Source organism: Hoplias malabaricus, unplaced genomic scaffold (assembly GCF_029633855.1).
Source record: "Hoplias malabaricus isolate fHopMal1 unplaced genomic scaffold, fHopMal1.hap1 scaffold_49, whole genome shotgun sequence".
Classification (NCBI taxonomy): Eukaryota; Metazoa; Chordata; class Actinopteri; order Characiformes; family Erythrinidae; genus Hoplias; species Hoplias malabaricus.
The window spans coordinates 262,801-280,000 of NW_027101068.1; positions in this window are offsets into that span (position 1 = coordinate 262,801).

A 17,200-nucleotide genomic window follows, 5' to 3' on the forward strand; every position below is an offset into this window, starting at 1 on the left:
GTTTTGTACACTGGATCCTTGAGTTTTGCAAGCAGTTTTGGCAAAAAGCTCTCGTGTGGGCGGGTTTTCTCAGGGGTACCTTCCCATTGGCTAATGAGTTTTTGAGTGACAACTCAGTGCCCAAGGCATTTTGGACTACACATGCGTACACCTACTTGCAGCTCAGCAGCGGAGAGACAGGAAAGATTTTAACATTAAAGAGTGAACAACTTTACACACACAAATTCTCTTTGTACTTTACTGTTTTAAAACGATGAAATACCTGCAAACTTCGACAATCAATGCAGATATTGAGGTAATGTTCTGTCTAAAACAAAGCATTAAAGATTTTACTGTGAGTACAAACCTGTTTGTCCCTCATTACCAGATACTGATCTGAGGTAAATGCACACCGAGGTCTGTTTACTCAGGATGAACCAGAATAAATGAGCACTTATTTGTTTATTTGTAAATTATTATTCATGAGTGCTTGAGCCCCTGTTCAGAAACCTATTGTGTACTAACATAGTGGTTCTTCGCTTTTCCATAATCACTGTTAGATGGTTTAAATGCCCAAATTTTATTTTGAAGATCACAGTTTTGAACAAATGGCATATGTGCATTTTGTTACAGGAGGTCTCAGAGAAAAGAGAAACATCACAGACAAGAGTGTTCCTGCTCCTTTAATGAATACAAATTTGCTTAATATCTAGCTCACACATTACTTCCTGGAAAACACCAGATGTAAAGTTTGAACCACAATCTGATTGAATCTCACGAGGCAGCCCACACCGAGAAAAGAACTGAAACAAACACTCAATTATAGTTCTTGCCTTAATGTTTCTCGAGGGTACAGCCTCCGGAAATCTAGTACACACATCCAATATTGTGAACAGATACTTATAACCCTTTTTTGTCTTGTGCAAAGGTCCAACACAATCTATCGTCACTCGCAAAAATGGAGAGTACACAATGGTGCACAAGGCACTTTCTGATTTGGCTTACCGGCTAGCTGACAAGCATGACATGTCCGACAGTAGGAGATTACATCTCGATGCATCTTCGGCCAATAAAAATAACGCAAGACTCTCTCTTGGGCTTTACGAATACCCACATGCCCTGCCATGGGTGCTTCATGTGCCAAGCGCAACACTTTCAACCTAAAACTCTTCAGCAACACAATCTGCTCCACAACACTCCAATCTTCAACAGCAGGATGATAAGGAGGCCTCCACTTCCGCATAAGCACTCCCTGATGCATATAGAAGACCTCTGCCGACTCCTCTGTCTCCTCCCGTGTACCAGCCCCCTTACACAATGAGGCCAACTCAGGGTCCTCCTTGAGCTCCTTGATTAAGGTTTCCCTATTAAACTGAGCTGCATCTGATTAACCTAGTTTTCCAAAGAAGGTATCTCCAAGCTCAAATGCTGCCTCCTCCAGCCCTCTCTGTGGAACCACCCCCTTGGGGCGAGACTGGGCACGGGTAACGACACAGGTTGAAAACACCTCAGGATACTCCCTGGCCAAAGCCTCTGTTTCTGGTACCTCACATGGCATGTGACTAATTAAAGGGGTTACCGAAACTTGAACCCCAGCAAGATCATTCCCCAATAGCATAGAAACTCCAGGGACTGGTAATGATGGCACTACTGCTACATTAACATAGCCATTTACCAAGTTAGAGGTTAGGTACACTTTATGCAATGGCATGGCACCAAACAAACTTCCCACACCCTGAAGCAACACTGAAGAGTCATTGAAACTGGCTAATCACGAACCCCTTGTAACAACAAGGACTGAACTGCACCAGTGTCCCTGAAAATTTTAATTTTGGTTTCTGGCTCCCCAGAACCAATGGACACTGTACAGCAGGAGACAAACCCATCATACAGAGAGGGGGTTATTTCAGACTCAGGATCCACACAACTAATAGTCCTCTCTGAACCAACTACCAATGCCACAGATTTTGAAGAGTCAGTATAAGACCCACGTCTGCACTTCTGCAGAACTGGACAACCTGATTTTATATGGCCAGGTTTTCTACAATAATGGCAGATTATTTCTCCCGAGGGAGTAGAATTTACAGGTTTTTGAAGTTGACTATGAGGTTTAGAGCCAGATGGCCCTTCCCTATGACTTTTAGTCTCTGCTGATTTAACCTCTGTATTAGCCTTTCTCCAACCACTGATCTCTCTTTCACTCTCGACTCCTTATGGGTAAATTCGTAAGTATCTGCCATCATAGCAGCCTTTTTAACTTCAGTCGCCCCATGCTCCTGAATGTACACTTCCTAAAGAACAGGTAGACTATTTTTAAACTGTTCCATAAGAACAAGCTGTTTTAAATCTGCAAAAGTATAAACTTCACATGCTTTCGTTCAAACACTGCCTCCTGCTGCCTAGCTACATCCAAATAGGTTTCCGCTAGCTTACGTCTAAGAGAACGGAATTTGTGCCTGTAAGTTTCTGGCACAACTTCATAGGCATTCTTCACTGCCGTTTTCACCGTGTCATACTCCATGGAGTGTGCAGAATTCAAAGCTGCATAAGCCTCCCGAGCTTTCCCCTACAGGACACTCTGAACCAAAACGGTCCAACAATTCTCCAGCCAAGCTAATTCCGTGGCTATATTCTCAAAGGCATCAAAAAACACATCTACCTCGTCTTCCTGAAATTTTGGCATTAGATGTAGACATTTGGATACATCAAACCGAGTCTCATGTCTGCGCTGTTGTTGACTCTCCATCTGCGAGAGTTTAACCTTCTCCAACTCAATCTTAGCTAACTCCAGCTCCCGCAAACTATCCTTCTCCTTCTCTCGCCTACCCTTCTCTGCTTGTTCCCTAGCCAATCTTGCCTCAATGATGGAGTCACTCAAACCTAGGGACTGAGCAAGGATCTACTATCTTAATTTTATTCAACTCTGAATCTACCTCAATCTCATAATATTCAGCAAGCTGGAGCAACTGAGGCTTCTTTAATTTTATCCAGTCCGTTGTCTGCAGATGGGCTTGGATAAAACTTTCCGGATCAAACTGAGACATTTTTGGGAAAAAATTAAAAAAATACCAAAAGCCCCCCAGCCGAAATGAGGACAGACCAGAGACCCCTAACTCTAAGGCTACTAAAATTCAAACACCAAGAGGTAACCTATATTCCCCTATTGGCCTAAAATCCCTAAGTACCACCAAAGTATGACTACAAAACTAAAAGTACTTGACAATTTTGGCCACCTTACCTCAAGTCCTCTCATAGGACTTCTGAAAGAACACATACAACTCAAGAAGCCCCAAGTAGGCCACAATTTCCAACAGGTATTTTTGAGTCAAATCAACACCACCAAATCAGATTTCCTGAGAACTCAACCAAACATACCCAATTACCAAAGGTCTAGACTGTATACAATCAAGCAACTCTGCAATCCAATACCCACCTTAGCAAACAGCTAACCTCAACAGAGCACAAAACTATCAAGTTACAATCACACAGCCAACAATTAGATCACGAAAATAAGGTGTTGAAATCTATTGTGATGAAATGAGAACTTGGGAGGGTTCACTCTTCTTACCTAAAGATCCTCGAAGAACCCAAGCGCTGACTCCATGGTCGACCAGCCCAAGCATGTAGAGATTATTCAAAAGGGTAGGTAGTAATCTGGAGGTGCAACAGTTTCCAGAGTGCTAGAGAAAAATCAGCGCCAAAACTTCCACCATCTTATATATATCCAAAACGACGCTCCGGTATCTGGCCTCCAAAACCAGAGGTCCTCCCCTTTAAAGGCTCCACTTCAAGATCTCAAGAAAAGTAAGACCCCCCCCCCAGTGGCTGGAGTGTGTATTGTGGGAGTCAAGTGTCTATCCCAGTGCACCTAGTTTATAAGAATCTATATTCAACACCATTAACTCTATTGAGAGAAAATCCCAGTTACGAAAATAATCACACCCCTGTGTAAGTCAAGGCCTCCTTAATCAACAACATTTTTATTTTGTCAATAAGGTCCATACCACACTTCTGACATATTTCATAAAATATCACCATTTAATATTCTAAACATGTACATAAACAAATGCATACATTTTCAAATGACCTTGCCTTTTCCCCACAGATATCAAATAGAAATCAGAAGAATATCTATTAAACATACCTGAAAACCTGATTTTGGTGGCCTTAAAAGTACACTTACCCTATAATATAGCGTGATTCATATATCAAAGTATATGATCACATTCTAAAGTTGTCATATTGAGAAACAATGATAGAAACATTTTACTTCTCAACCTCAAGTAGACTGTAAGTAATTATTCAAATTTCAAAATTTAACGACCTGGCTATTAGCTCAGACATTACATAATGTGGGTTAAAGGCTAACTAGAACACTTGCTATTCATCATAATGACACGTTGGCTAGCTGCAGCAAACATTAGAAAAGTAAGCCTAATGCAATAAAAAGTTTTGATGACTTTGTTCACTTGAGATGGCTAAAGAAAAAAACACAAACTTCAAACAAAATGACTGTTACCAACCTGACATGGCGCGCGCTCCTCTGCTCTTTGGGGCTTGAAAACTCCAGAATCCGATAGCTGCTAATCACAACGTATTAGTTGACTGCACAAACTTCTTGTCACACAGCCCACAACACCAACTCACGTTTTTCAGAACAAATTCAAAAAAGCCACACCGAATTTCAGCTGTCTAAAATGCTTCATGAAGGCTGTGGTAAATTCAAAGACTGCCCATTACCACTGCTGCAATGCCCATTATCACAAGTGTCTGTGGTGCTGCATCAGCATTCATCTTCCATCAGTTCAACAATTTTTTTCCCCTCGTGTAAGACACCTCTGTGTTGATATCTTATGTGGAAAAAAAATAAATAAATACACACACACACACATTATATTAATTAATTATATTCTTATTGAAAGATGATACAGTAAACATATTAAAAATATTTCAGTGCAAATTTTCTGGTTCAACTTACAATGAACACTAATTATACAACTTTGCTATAAAAACTTTATCATGGAGGTAGTTTAGACCAGTTCTAAAAAAAATATCACTCAACACTAAACACACCCTTGTATTTACAGAAACTTTGAAAAAGCTAAACTTTTTAAGAAATATAATTCTGTTTAAAAATTTCTACAAAAAACAATAAACAAATTTCTTAAAATTGTGTTATTTGTGTTTGGTAGATTATTTCCTGGTTGTAACAATGCTTCTGGGCAATAAATCTTATACAGTTGGAAAGCCTGTTAAATGATGCCACATTTACCTTTTAAAGAGGCGCAACCCACATTCTCAGCTCTACTGCTCATCCCACAAATGCATGTTCCTTACAAATGTGGCACCGTTTAAAGGGGAAATTAACAGGCTTTCCAACGGTATGAGATAAACTGCCAAGAAGCATTGTTACAACAAGAAAAAAATAATCTACCAAACACAAATTTCCTTACTTTTTATGCCAAGTTCATTTTTATAAGATACTCTTTGCAGTTATTTGACATTATTTCATTTGCATTTTGCCAGTCTTTGCTTTCATTATTGTTTTTATGGATTTTGCTGATAAGGTCTTTTGCTTCTGGAATCTCTCTAGAGTCTGCTTCGTGGTTTGCTTGAGTTTTGACAGAAGTTTCAAGGGTGGGTGGGTCTTAGAAGACTACATTCACCGTGAATCTCCTTTGGTCATCGATTTTGGACTTACAGGTGCTCTGAAACCTCCTCTGGGACCTAGCCATGCCCACCCCACCCCTAAATGGGACAAGCTTTTTTCCCCATACACAGCATCAGGTTAATTATCACTGTTCTGTATTAACCCTGTCATACTACCATAGCTACAGCTTTTTTAGTTAGCTTTCTAGTAACCGCCAACACGCTGTCTGTCACTGGGTTCTCTTGCCTGACCCGTGGAAGCTTTTTTCGCAGGACAAATTTGCCTGTTCTTTACCATGACCCTACTAATCTCTGTATTTTTTTGTTCCCTTTGTCTGGTTTTCTTTCTCCTGTCTCTCTCTCATGCTTTGAGCTGTCCTGCTGCTCTCCAGGTGTTGCCCTGATCCAGCCCCTGTGTATCCTGTACAAGATCCTGGCCTTGTCTCATCTACACTATCATGCTTGGCCATGCTGTTTTACCTCAGATTAACTCTGCACCTACTTTTAACTCACACAGAATCCCTGATCACCTTCTCCTTCCTCAGACTCATACATCACTAATGTACTACATTTACATTACATCATCTGTCACCATTTCACTTTTACTTCTGTTCTGTTCTCTGTTGTGTCTCCGGTGTCGACCCGAGGAGGATGGGTTCCCCGTATGAGTCTTGGTTCCTTCCAAGGTTTCTTCCTCATGTGCTGAGGGAGATTTTCCTTGCCACTGTTGCCCCTGGCTTGCTCATAGGAGGCTTGGACCCGGATCTCTGTAAAGCTGCTTTGTGACGACTTTTTGTTGTGAAAAGCGCTATATAAATACAATTTGATTTGAATTAAATTTTAGTATTAAATAGCTGTTACAAACATTATAATAAATAGCTGAATGGTCTGAAGATATTGCAGATGCTCATATTTCTTCCCTATGTGTTTTTTCTCCATTCAGTTTACTAGAATTTTAAAAGGCTTATATAAGTGATTTGTGCAAAATATTTATGGTCTTGCTTAATGTAATTATTATACTGTCTAGATAAAGTTTTATACAATTTCTTGTGTTGTCAAATATGCATTTTTTCAACACACTATATATAGCAGGAAGTTAAAAAAAACCCAGAAGTTTAAAAAAGTGCAGGAACATATGTTTGCAATCTGGAATAAATAATACAAAACATAAATTAATTGTTATACTGACACAATTCCCAAAGTTTAAAGTCTGCATATTAAATACCAAACACAATGTTATTTTCAAAACACACACAGTGTATATATATACATATATTTATATATATATATATATATATATATATATATATATATATATATATATATATATGCCATAGCAAAACTAGCACTAAATGTTAATCCATATTTACAAGCACAATACTGGAGTTTTCTGTTCTTTTTTAAATGCTGAAGCAGTTACTTTTTGTTCTTGTTTCATCAGAAAATAACTGTCACTCTGTTTAAGGTGGAACAGGAGAAATTTTAACTGGATGCTAGCTAACATTAGCAGACGCTAACATACAAATATACTGTAAAAAACATAATAATAAAATAACAATTAAAATTTAAGCAGTACATTTCTTCGTAGATGTCTTTCAGTAACTGTAAAACATTTATTTAAATTATTTGCAATTTGCTAAGACACATGGAAGACCTTTACATCCTGAGGTAGTGATAGCTTACAACCCGGTCTCACACCTACTCGTGATATAGTCACATATATAGGAGACTGCAATTCATGCTGAAAATATGCGATATGTCATGAATTGTAGATTACTATATCACGAGTAGGTGTGAGACCGGGCTGTAGCTTAACATTACTGGCTGATGTAACTTTGCTAACTGACAAAGCAACACATTTATGATTAAAACCAATATTTAACAAAAAATATATTCATTAAGCACATGTAAAATGTTGTATTCTAATCAAATGATATTTAAAAGAGACCGTAGCAAACTGGCTTCAATGGGAAAGCTCCATGGCTGGCGTTGCCAGCTCCCGCACGAGTTATGCACAGGGGCCATGTCTTCATTAATTCAGACTTATTATCCTGGATTTAAGTCCTTTATAGAGTATTTAATTATTTTTTTATAACGTCTCTTCCTTACACATGTAAACAATCGTACACACAAAAAAACGTGTGTATTTGTATAACTAAAAATGTGAGTCTGTAAACAAGTTTTAGTCCCCACACCGAGATTATATCCATCTACACACAGACAAAGAGAGAGTCCACCAGTTTCGCTACACTACACTTTGGTTGGGTTTTTATGTACTGTTTCTAATTCTATATTTTTGTTGTGATATCAGTTATATTTGAATATGTATTTTGTCTCGTTCACCAGTGATATTTTTCAGTTATTGTAGTTAAAACAGCATTTAACTAATCCATACGGGCCTACTTACATATTCATGATAGGATTTACATCACACACTGTAGCTGACACGAAACATAAATCCTTTGTGAACGTAGTCCCTACGTTTCATCTGAATTATTCATAACATAGTGAGCGAAGCACTGACCTATGGCTACGTTGAGCCCTACGTGAGCAGTGTGAAGATAGCAATATTAGTAAGCTGATCCCCATAGCAACTGGAAGTTAATTTTTCACAATAAAAAACCTCTGGTGTTTAGTACCTTAAAATTTGTAAACATGCATAATATTATATAACTTCATTCATAACATGCTCTAAAGCTTTTCATAATTTTATATCAAACAAACATCACTATTCTCTCACACTATGTGTGACACATACTGAGATTTGACATTGATAAATTATGTGCATTCTTTTAATAGCATACTGCTAAACAATACAGTGTCAATACAAACCCATGGTGAAATTAACTTTCCAGATCCTCCTCTTTCTGTAAACATGTATATGTTAAAATATACATTAAATTACTTATGTTTTATTTAATTATGTGTATCTACTTCTATATATACATTAAGAGAGGATAAATCTCCTTCAAAATGAAATTGAACAAAAAATTCTAAATTATAAAAGGGCTTTTTCAGCAGTTCAGTGGTGGTTGAAATGAGGGGTTTATATATATATATATATATATATATATATATATATATATATGTGTGTGTGTGTGTGCGTGCGTGCTTTTAAACGTATTTATATATGTATAATGTTTATACAAAATCTCATAAAAAAACATGGTCAAATCCAACACGCTTAGAGACCAACGGCATTCCATACACCTGGACCCCCATGACTACTGACGAAGAACACTCCCAGCTCTGTTTTCTGACTGCGACTCTGAGCCGAGTGTAGTCAATTCACAAAAAAACATTATAAGAACGCAGTACCAAAGCATGGCCCACTGAATTTACTGCTGAAAAAAGATCTTTTTTAATTCAGATTTTTTTTGTTCAATTTAATTTTGAAGGAGATTTATCCTCTCTTAACATATATAAGTATATACACATAATTAAATAACACATGAGTAAATTAATGTATATTTAAACATAGTATACATGTTTACAGAAAGAGGAGGATCTGGAAAGTTAATTTCACTATGGGTTTGTATTGACACCGTATTGTTTAGCAGTATGCTATTAAAATAATGCACATAATTAATCAATGTGAATGAATTACGCCTCAGTATGTGTCACACACATATGAATAGTGAATAGTGATGTTTGTTTGTTATAAAATTATGGAAAGCTTTAGAGCATGTTATGAATGAAGTTATATAATAATATGCATGTTTACAAATTTTAAGGTACTAAACACCAGTTTTTTTATTGTGAAACATAAACTTCCAGTTGCTATGGGGATCAGCTTACTAATATTGCTGTCTTCACACTGCTCATGTAGGGCTCAACGTAGCCACAGGTCAGTGCTTAGCTCACTATGTTATGAATAATTCAGATGAAACGTAGGGACTACGTTCACAAAGGATTTATGTTTCGTGTCAGCTACAGGGTGTGATGTAAATCCTATCATGAATATGTAAGTACGCCCGGATTTGAGGCCTCCCATTGGCAAAAACCTTAAGAAGCGTGTAAACGTGTCAATTTTGGTCACGTTATCACGACAAAATTTTACGTGTCAACACGCAAATTTTTAATAACGTGTTAACGAGCATGTGTTCACACGTTTAGAGCCCAACGCTGTTCTATAAGAGACCAACGCCATTCCATACACCTGGACCCCCATGACTGCTGACGAAGTGACACTGAGCCTGCTGTGGGCCAGCGCTGTTTTCTGACTCTGACTCTGAGTGTAGTCAATTCACAAAAAAACATTATAAGAACACAGTACCAAAGCATGTCTCAATGTTGCATGTAGGTATTTTAGTATTGAATTCCTCTGTTTTTTTGTTTTTTTTTTCATTTGTTTTAAATTATGCTTCAAAGGAATACATCTACAAATGAGTATGTGCAAGTGTGTAAAGCTCTGATATTTAAGTACCCTTTTCTGAAGGAAAATGAGTAAGATAGGGATATCCAAACTCAGATATTTCTGTAATGGTAATTTTTATATGTCTCTGTTGAAAGAACTTGTCTGCTTGTTTGTCTGTATGTTAATTTCTAATCATCAACAGAACTCACAAACTAAGTGTATGTCAGGTCAGCTCGAGGTCAATGCTTTATTAGAACAAACCACATCTTGTATATCAAACTGAGATGTCTCTAAGGAAACTAAGCTTGCAGAAACATCGAGTGATTATCTTATGGTTATGACGTATAAACTACCTATATAAATATCTCTGTGAAAACATCTTCTTTGTCCACATTCACATAGTACTCTCTGCTATTGTATGTTGACCACCTTAAGGTTAAATAAACTACTTTCTGATTCCAAATGCTCTGTTAGATTTCAATTCTTAATACTTGTCCTTATTTTCTCCATCACAATTTCAAAAAATACATATCAAATTCAAATGTGTACGCAGTACACATTTTAAAATGCTTGTGACAATGATACATGTGTACGTTGAACGTTTTCAAATCTATGCCTTCTTTTTTTGTACAAGACTCTGTATAATCAGTAATGTTGGAATTGAAATGTCCAAAATTGGAATAATCTGAAATATTTAACATGGAAAAGGTTAAGTACTAGCTGCCCGAGTACCATTTTCAAATGACCAATCATATGTTGCATTAACTTAATAAAAAATAAATAAAAACTACACTGACATACTCCCATCTGGCCACAAATGGGAGTATGTGTCCACAATTCCATTTAGACCTAACAGGTGGTGGTGGGGTCTTAGTTCCGAAAGGCCATTTAATCGAGAAAATAGCATTTGCTTACCTCTTCGTAGTACCACACCATCCCAATCCACATATATGATACGCTGCTTGGTGGACCTTATCGGCCTAGCGCGCAGCGGCCCCTAGACGATTTTTTTTGCAGAGCCCGGGGTCGAGTCCTGGGCACACGTGGTGGGAGCTAAAAATCCTCAAAGTTTCGGCCTTTTACCCGCAATTTTGCATCAATCCACCAGGTGGCTCCCGGAACGTCCCGATTCCAATATATTCCATTACATTCCATTACAGGCAAATATATTGGGATTGGGATGGCGTATAAATATATATCATTCGTTGAAGTGTTTTGTAATGTTTTTAATACTTTTAACATACCCAACATCCATAGACATTAACATTTTAAAGTGTTGGCTACTTTGATAAGGCAACACAAAAGTCCTTTCACAAAGTTTCCAACTATCTTTGATATATTTATAATGCCAGTAAACCAACAAACACGTAACCACAGTGAGCCAGCCTGCCCTTCTGAAACTCTTGTCCGAACGCCTTACTTTAAGATTTTCAAGTTAGCTAATGTTACTGCTGCATTACTTAAGGTGGAAGCGAAAAATGTAAAAGCTTCTGAGCGAACACCAGTCAGAATCCGAATGTTAAACAATACACCTGCATATAGTCAGCACAAAAAGATTGCTCACACATTAAAATCATGCCCAAGACAATGGAACGACGACGTTCAGAAGTAAGTTATAATCCAGCGTCAGGTAATTTAATGTGGAAGCGAAGAGTTGCAATACAACATTGAGCTTCTGGGCAACCTCAATGTTAAGAATCAGTAGTTTAAATTATACAAGCACATACAGGTGCTGGTCATAAAATTTGAATGTATGCAAGACATGGGTTTCATCTGTCATATTCCTTATGCCAAGCCACTCTTGAACAAGAGACAGCGTCAGGAAAAAGGACTGGACTGCTCCTGAGTGGTCCAAAGTTATGTTCCCTGATTAAAGTAAATTAGATTAGATTAGATTCAACTTCATTGTCATTGTGCAGAGTACAATACAGGGCCAATGAAATGTAGTTAGCATCTAACCAGAAGTGCAATATATAACATTATTTACATAATTTACATAAAGTGCAGTAGTGATATTATAGTGATTTTCGTGCCCTGCCCAGGCAGCGTTTATGGTAGATGTCCTCGAAGGAACTTGAAACTGGACACCTCATCCACTGCAGTTCCGGTGATGTAAATGGGGGCGTGAGCTTGATTCCTAGTCCGTCTGAAGTCCATGATGATCTCCTTTGTTTTGAGCGTGTTTAGTACCAGGTTATTGTTTTGGCACCACAAGGACAGATGCTGTACTTCATCCCGGTAGGGCGTTTCATTATTGTCTGTAATCAAGCCTATCACCATGGTGTCATCTGCGAATTTGACTACGGTGTTTGAACCATAGGCAGGTACACAGTCATGGGTGAAGAGAGAGTACAGAATCGGGCTAAGAACACAACCTTGTGGAATGCCAGTGTTCAAGGTGATGGTTGATGAATGAAGTTTGCCTAATCTAACAGATTGAGGTCTGTTAGACAGGAAGTCTAAAATCCAGTGGCAGAGTGATGTGCTGATACCCAGATGGTTGAGTTTGGATATCAGCATAGACGGAATTGTTCTGTTGAATGCAGAACTAAAATCGATTAACAGCATACTCACCTATGAGTTTTGACAGTCAAGTTGGGTTAGTGCAGTGGGTAGTGCTGTTGAGATAGCGTCCTCGGTGGATCTGTTGCTATGATAAGCAAACTGGTGTGGGTCCAGCGTAGCAGGCAGGCAGGATTTCAAGTGAGAAAGAACTAGTCTTTTAAAGCACTTGGAAATTATTGGGGTGAGTGCTACAGGTCACAAGTCATTAAAGTCTGAAGCAGTAGAATGCTTAGGCACAGGCACAATAATGGCTGACTTAAAGATAGATGGTACAGCTGCCTGGGCAAGCGAAACATTAAAGATGTGAGAGAAGACACCCGCAAGTTCCACAGCACAAGCTCTTAGCACACGGCCAGGTACACCATCAGGGCCAGCTGCCTTCCGTGCATTCACTCTGCTCAGCATGCGACTGATGTCCAAAGTGGAAAGTACAAGTGGGTTGTCGTCGGTGGAGGATCGTTTATTGAAGATATCAATATCATCTGGTCGAAACGAGTGTAAAAGTTGTTCAGCTCATCAGGGAGTCAAGCACTGTTGGTACATGGAACAAAGCTAGTTGGTTTATAGTCAGTCAGGGTGTTGTTCCCTACCACATACGCCGAGGGTCAGAGGAGGTAAAGTGCTCCTCAATCCGGCGTTTGTAGCAGTGCTTGGCTATAGCTATTAGTCTCTTCGTATTGCCAGGAACTCCAGTGGGCGGTACAAAGGACGCTCGTACCCTGAGCGCTTCTATGCTGAGGGATGCCATGGTAAGAAATCTCAGACCACCAGTCTTGTTTTTTGCCCTTCTTTTGTACGCATTAGGTTTTTTCATTTATGTGCATCTGCTTTTGTTTTTTTTGTGAATCAGGACCGGCGTTTGTAGCAGTGCTTGTCTATAGCTATTCCTCTCCTCAGGTTAGCTCTGACCAAGCTGTATGCTTCCCGGCATCCTGATCTGAAGGCAGCATCTCTGGCTTTGAGCAGATTGCGAACCTCTCTGTTCATCCAGGGCTTCTGATTAGGGAATGTTAATTATTATGGCAAACTTAAAATTAATGATTAAGTATCACCAGGAAGGAAGATCGACACTCAAAGAATTCTTTGAGGAGAAGAGAGGAATAAGACAGACAGTCAAAGATTGCGTGAATCCGGTGTTTGTGCAGTGAATGTTAATTTCCAAAAGTGTCTGTCTGTCGTAGCTGTAGTTCGCATAAGTTATTTGCGCAAGAAAACTGGAGATAGCTAAGTACAGAAGTATAACATCACTAAAACTGGTAAGACACTGAGCCTCGCAGTGTGATCGCGATGCCATCTTGGTCCTGGAAGACCAAGGACCATTTCCTATAGAAATCAAGGTCCCAGAATCTGGAGGAAGAGAGGAGAGGCACGGAATCCACATTGTTCGAGGTACCCTGTAAAGTTTCCACAGTCAGTGGCGGTTTGGTGTCCCATGTCATCTGCTGGTGTGGGTCCACTTTATTTTCTGAGGTCCAAGGTCAACGCAGCCGCCTACCAGGGAGATTTAGATTACTTTATGCTTCCTTATGCTTCCAAGTGAGGTGGGTTAGTGCAGTGTGTAGTGCTGTTGAGATAGCGTCCTCGGTGGATCTGTTGCAACGATAAGCAAACTGGTGTGGGTCCAGCGTAGCAGGCAGGCAGGATTTCAAGTGAGAAAGAACTAGTCTTTTAAAGCACTTGGAAATTATTGGGGTGAGTGCTACAGGTCGAAAGTCATTAAAGTCTGAAGCAGTAGAATGCTTAGGCACAGGCACAATAATGGCTGACTTAAAGATAGATGGTACAGCTGCCTGGGCAAGCGAAACATTAAAGATGTGAGCGAAGACACCCGCAAGTTCCACAGCACAAGCTCTTAGCACACGGCCAGGTACACCATCAGGGCAAGCTGCCTTCCGTGCATTCACTCTGCTCAGCATGCGACTGACGTCCGAAGTAGAAAGTACAAGTGGGTTGTCGTCGGTGGAGGATCGTTTATTGAAGATATCAATATCATCTGGTCGAAACGAGTGTAAAAGTTGTTCAGCTCATCAGGGAGTCAAGCACTGTTGGTACATGGAACAAAGCTAGTTGGTTTATAGTCAGTCAGGGTGTTGTTCCCTACCACATACGCCGAGGGTCAGAGGAGGTAAAGTGCTCCTCAATGCGGCGTTTGTAGCAGTGTTTGGCTATAGCTATTAGTCTCTTCGTATTGCCAGGAACTCCAGTGGGCGGTACAAAGGACGCTCGTACCCTGAGCGCTTCTATGCTGAGGGATGCCATGGTAAGAAATCTCAGACCACCAGTCTTGTTTTTTGCCCTTCTTTTGTACGCATTAGGTTTTTTCATTTATGTGCATCTGCTTTTGTTTTTTTTGTGAATCAGGACTGGCGTTTGTAGCAGTGCTTGGCTATAGCTATTCCTCTCCTCAGGTTAGCTCTGACCAAGCTGTATGCTTCCCGGCATCCTGATCTGAAGGCAGCATCTCTGGCTTTGAGCAGAGTGCGAACCTCTCTGTTAATCCAGGGCTTCTGATTAGGGAATGTTAATTATTATGGCAAACTTAAAATTAATGATTAAGTATCACCAGGAAGGAAGATCGACGCTCAAAGAATTCTTTGAGGAGAAGAGAGGAATAAGACAGACAGTCAAAGATTGCGTGAATCCGGTGTTTGTGCAGTGAATGTTAATTTCCAAAAGTGTCTGTCTCTCGTAGCTGTAGTTCGCAAGAGTTATTTGCGCAAGAAAACTGGAGATAGCTAAGTACAGAAGTATAACATCACTAAAACTGGTAAGACGCTGAGCCTCGCAGTGTGATCGCGATGCCATCTTGGTCCTGGGAGACCAAGGACCATTTCCTATAGAAATCAAGGTCCCAGAATCTGGAGGAAGAGAGGAGAGGCACGGAATCCACATTGTTCGAGGTACCCTGTAAAGTTTCCACAGTCAGTGGCAGTTTGGTGTCCCATGTCATCTGCTGGTGTGGGTCCACTTTATTTTCTGAGGTCCAAGGTCAACGCAGCCGCCTACCAGGGAGATTTAGATTACTTTATGCTTCCTTATGCTTCCAAGCGAGGTAGGTTAGTGCAGTGTGAAGTGCTGTTGAGATAGCGTCCTCGGTGGATCTGTTGCTACGATAAGCAATTTGGTGTGGGTCCAGCGTAGCAGGCAGGCAGGATTTCAAGTGAGAAAGAACTAGTCTTTTAAACCCCTTGGAAGTTATTGGGGGAAGTTATCATTCACTCTGCTCAGCATGTGACTGACGTCCGAATTGGAAAGTACAAGTGGGTTGTCGTCGGTGGAGGATCGTTTATTGAAGATATCAATATCATCTGGTCGAAACGAGCGTAGAAGTTGTTCAGCTCATCAGGGAGTGAAGCACTGTTGGTAGATGGAACAAAGCTAGTTGGTTTATAGTCAGTCAGGGTGTGTATTCCCTGCCACATACGCCGAGGGTCAGAGGAGGTAAAGTGCTCCTCAATCCGTCGTTTGTAGCAGTGCTTGGCTATGGCTATTAGTCTCTTCATATTGCCAGGGACTCCAGTGGGCGGTACAGAGGACGCTTGTACCCTGAGCGCTTGTTGATGCATTTCAGGACAGAGTTAGTGTAGGTGTCCAAGTGGATGTGTGAGCCTGTGCAGGCTCGGGCAGCATACTCACTCCAGTCGGTGTGCTGGAACTGTTGCTGAAGGAAGGAGTCAGCCCCATCCATCCAGAACTTTACAGTTCTGGTTGAAGGCTTAATCCTCTGCATGACTGGAGTGTATTTGGGAAGCAGGAACAAAGAAAGATGATCGGAAAGTCCAAGATGGGGGAGGGGTGTTGTTTTGAAGCTGGTTAAAGTCCAACCGATGCTGAATCCGGTGTCTGTGCAGTGAATGTTAATTTCCAAAAGTGTCTGTCTGTCGTAACTGTAGTTCGCAAGAGTTATTTGCGCAAGAAAACTGGAGATAGCTAAGTACAGAAGTATAACATCACTAAAACCGGTAAGACGCTGAGCCTCGCAGTGTGATCGCGATGCCATCTTGGTCCTGGAAGACCAAGGACCATTTCCTATAGAAATCAAGGTCCCAGAATCTGGAGGAAGAGAGGAGAGGCACGGAATCCACATTGTTCGAGCTACCCTGTAAAGTTTCCACAGTCAGTGGCGGTTTGGTGTCCCATGTCATCTGCTGGTGTGGGTCCACTTTATTTTCTGAGGTCCAAGGTCAACGCAGCCGCCTACCAGGGAGATTTAGATTACTTTATGCTTCCTTATGCTTCCAAGCGAGGTGGGTTAGTGCAGTGTGTAGTGCTGTTGAGATAGCGTCCTCGGTGGATCTGTTGCAACGATAAGCAAACTGGTGTGGGTCCAGCGTAGCAGGCAGGCAGGATTTCAAGTGAGAAAGAACTAGTCTTTTAAAGCACTTGGAAATTATTGAGGTGGGTTATGCAGTGTGTAGTTCTGTTGAGAGCGAAGACACCCGCAAGTTCCACAGCACAAGCACTCAGCACACGGCCAGGTACACCATCAGGGCCAGCTGCCTTCCGTGCATTCACTCTACTCAGCATGCGACTGACGTCCGAAGTGGAAAGTACAAGTGGGTTGTCATCGGTGGAGGATCGTTTATTGAAGATATCATTATCATCTGGTCGAAACGAGCGTAAAAGTTGTTCAGCTTATCAGGGAGTGAA